The sequence below is a fragment of the Carlito syrichta genome, unplaced genomic scaffold (genome assembly GCF_000164805.1).
Source record: "Carlito syrichta isolate Samal-C Ts95f unplaced genomic scaffold, Tarsius_syrichta-2.0.1 Scaffold309710, whole genome shotgun sequence".
Taxonomy (NCBI): domain Eukaryota; kingdom Metazoa; phylum Chordata; class Mammalia; order Primates; family Tarsiidae; genus Carlito; species Carlito syrichta.
The window spans coordinates 314,587-318,567 of record NW_007253806.1 but is presented as its reverse complement, the minus strand read 5'-3'; the positions used below and the strand labels follow the sequence as shown (position 1 = coordinate 318,567).

Below are 3,981 nucleotides of genomic sequence, written 5' to 3'. Positions count from 1 at the left end.
GGAACTTGTCCATCTGTGAAGTACAGGAATTTCTCAGTTACATGAGAAAGCCTCTCTAGGCCAGGCCATGGGAAATAAAGCAATCATCACAAGAGGAGTCATTGTACCTCCAGCATGGTGACCCAGCCTGCACAACCCTCCCTCTGTCCACTCAAGCTCCAGAGACGAGCATCTGAGCACTGAGGCTTGAGAAGCCAGATGTTGCCTGCTGCTAGAATTGGTCTTTGCAGCTAGTAACAGTATGTCTCCAGCACAGATGCTGTTGGTCCTTAATGTCCTGTGATTTTAGAAAATTCTGTAAATAGTTTGAATTTAGTTTACTCAGTTTACTCAAAAATTAAATGTGTTTAATAAGTTTCCTTACTTTGGCAGAGTAAGGGCTGCTGGCTAGAATCCTTATAAAATATAACATGTAGGTAAATCATAGTCTTAAAGCACACTGAGGATACTGCATTCTACATGAGTATCTACTTAACAAAATGTTTATAATTAGAAGCAACTGATGAAACAGAACCCATGGTTATGACAAGAGACTCGTGCTCACGTGTTGCTCACGCCCTTCAAGCTGTTCAAGGAGAGGTAAGAACCCCCCACCCCCATTCTTAATGTAGGATACCAGTTGGGGCTGGCCAGAAAGTAGCACTTCTAAGTATTTCAGAAAAGTCCAAAGAAGTATTGAAAAATACTTTATGCAAAAGAATGTCTGTCTTTCTGCATCAGTGAGCAGTAGCGCCCATCAGAATTTCCTAATAACACGGAACAAAGGCAGTCCATGCAACTGGTCAGACGTGGGGGGAACAGAAGGCGGGCTGTTACACCCACCATCGGGTGGGGCTCCCGTAGGCCTCTTCCTGCAGACTGCTCACTGACGGAGGCAAGTGGACTTGGTGAAAGACTAGTGTCTGATGGCCTGGGCCTCTATGGGCGTCTCTTCCTAAGTGGACACACAACAGGTAAGGGAGCGGGGGAGGTGACACGGGGATGCTTTCCATCCAGCGCAGAAGGCATTGATGAAGTCCATGTGTGCATTCAGGAAGCCCATGGGGTCCTTTAGCGGTGGGTAGTGGCTAATGTGGTCATCCAGAATTTATACTGTGGACGGGTGCAGCATTTTCCTGTGCAGCTCCAAAAACTCTGGATAGGAGTTTACAGGATCCAATGGCCCATCGATAAAATGAATGGGGATGGTTACAGAGGCCAGAGCTCCCACCCAGTGTCTTCTGAACTTCTTCCTCTGGTTGATGCAAGAGACTGTCGATAACGAAGTCCCCGTCTTTGTTGCAGACCCTGCCCACGTCTCACAGCTCGACATCTGAGGACGGGATAGACGGCCCGAAGACTGGGGTGAGGCCTCGGGAGAACACAAAGTTCATCAGCTGCGTGAGGATGGGCGACAGCATCCCTCCGTCCTTGAGGAGCTTTTGGAGAAGTAGAGGACGGTGAGTCTCAGGAACGATGCCTCCATTGGAAAGAGACTCTAGATGGTGAGTCGACCGGCGTGGGTTCTGCTTGTATCTGTACAGCAGCTCCTGGGAGAGGCTGTCCCCATAGTCGTGGGACAGCAGGTTGAGCCTGCGGTTCTGCAGCCCCAGGTGCCGCAGCAGCGCCTTCACGATGCTGGCCTGCTCAAAGATGGAGTGGTCGTGCAGCCTCGACTAGTCGCTGAAACCAAAATCTAGGAAATCAAGGGGGATCACTGGATGAAACCTCAAGGTCAGACCTTCCCAGATCTTGTGCCAGTCGTAGCTGGGCGTTAGGAAGCCGTGCAGCAGCACAACTATCTCAGGACTTCCCACCACACCCACGGAGTCTTGGTAGAAGATGTACAGTCCCTTGTAGGGGAAAAACTTGCCCGAAGACTTCCACGAGTGCAGGCCGGGGACAGCTGGGGGGGGGGGTATGCAGATAGGCGGACAGAGTGAGACCCCAGCTCAAAAAAATCACTAATCATCAAGGGGATGCAAATCAAAACCACACTGAGATACCACCTAACTCCAGTCAGAATGGCAATTATCAATAACTCAAAAAATAGTTGCTAGAGAGGGTGTGGTGAAAAGGGAACACTCCTCCACTGTTGGTGGGAGTGCAAACTCGTGCAACCTCTATGGAAAACAGTGTGGCGATTCCTAAAAGCTCTAAATATCAACCTCCCATATGACCCCGCAATCCCCCTACTGGGAATATATCCTGAAGAACTCAAATCACTCTATAAAAAAGATACCTGCACACGTATGTTTATCGCAGCATTGTTCACAATAGCAAGAACCTGGAAGCAACTGTGCTGTCCATCAAAAGAGGACTGGATTAAAAAAATGTGGTACATATACACGATGGAATACTATGCAGCCATAAAAAAGAACAAAATCATGAACTTCGCAGCAACCTGGATGGAACTGCAGTCAGTAATACTGAGTGACCTCTCACAGAAACAAAGATCTGAGTATCACATGTTCTCACTCATATAGTGGTCCTTGAACATCCATTGTAGTACTATAAGAAAAGGACTGACAGTGGGGGGGGGGGGCAGAGGGGCAGGGAGGTGGGATTAATCATAGTCAATACCTTCTGGGGATGGGGAGACACCCCTTATCAACAAAGGTGCCTGAACGAAGCATATTTGTATACCTAACCCTTAACTGTACCCCACAATATCAAAATAAAAAATATTGATTAAAAAAGATCTTATTATCAGCAAACAGAGATAGTTTGTTTTTCTCTTTTCTAATTTGCATACCCTTTATTTCTCTCTCTTGTCTGATTGCTTTGGCTAGGACTTCCAGTACTATGTTGAATATAAATGGTGAAAGTTGGCACCCTTGTCTTGTTCCAGTTCTGAGAAGGAATGCTTTCAAAATTTTCAGATTCAGCATAATGTTGGCTGTGGGTTTGTCATATATGACTTGTATTATTTTGAGGTATGCTTTTTTCTATTCCTGTTATGTTGAGAGTTTTTCTTAGGAAGGGAATACTAGATTGTATTTAATGCTTGTTCTGAATCTATTAAAATAATCATGCCCTTTTTGTTTTGAGTTCTGTTTATGGTGGATCACACTTATCGACTTGCATATGCCGAGTCATTCTTTTATTCCTGGGATAAAAAAAAATTCACTTGATTTTATTTTGGTGAATTACCTTTTTGATGTGTTGTTGAGTTCAGTTTGCTAGTATTTTGTGGAAAATGCTGCATCTATGTTCATCAAGGATGTTGGTTTGTAGTGTACTTTTTGCATTATGTCTTTTCCTGGCTTTGGTATCAGAGTGATACTGGCTTCATAGAAGAGAAGAGAAGATTCTCCACTTCTTAATCTTATGCAATAGTTTCAGTAAGTTTGGTGGTTATTCTTCTTTGAAAATCTGATAGAATTCAACTGTGAATCTGTCTAGTTCTGTGCTTTTTCTTTTTGATCAGGGGACTTTTTGTAATTGATTCAATTTCACTACTCATTATTGGTCTGTTCGGGGATTCCATTTTTCTTTTTTTCATATTCAAGGTTGGTATGTTTTATGTTTTAGGAATTTATCCATTAATTTCCTCGAGATTTTCTAGTTTATTTACATAGAAGTGTTTATAATAATCTGAAACGATCTTTTTTTTTTTTGGTAACAGTTGCAGTGTCTCCGTGTTCATTTCTTTTACTTTTCTTTTTTTGAAAATAGAGAAAGAGATTTATTAAGCAGGAGAGAGGCAGTACACCCCAGAAAATTAGGAGCAGGCTTGAGCATGAGAGTGGCTCAAGGGTTTCTGTTTTCATTTCTGATTGAGTTTTTAAAATTTTCTCTTTTTCAATTAATGTGGCTAGTTGTTTATTAATTTTTGTTTTTTTTTTTTGAGTTGGAGTCTCACTCGGTTGCTCAGACTGGAGTGTAGTGGCCGCTCCCAGCCACCGCAGCCTCGCCTGCTGGGCTCTGGCGATCCTTCCGCCTCAGCCTTCCGAGTAGCCGGAATTACAGGCGTGCGCTACCACGCCCGGCTGATTTTTT

The 3,981-nt window shown here is 44.0% G+C and overlaps 1 pseudogene; it reads right to left on the bottom strand.

Moving 5' to 3' along the window:
• Positions 1–934: 934 nt before the first annotated feature.
• The window catches only part of LOC103270037, a 4,434-nt pseudogene continuing 1,387 nt past the window's right edge, over positions 935–3,981 (bottom strand).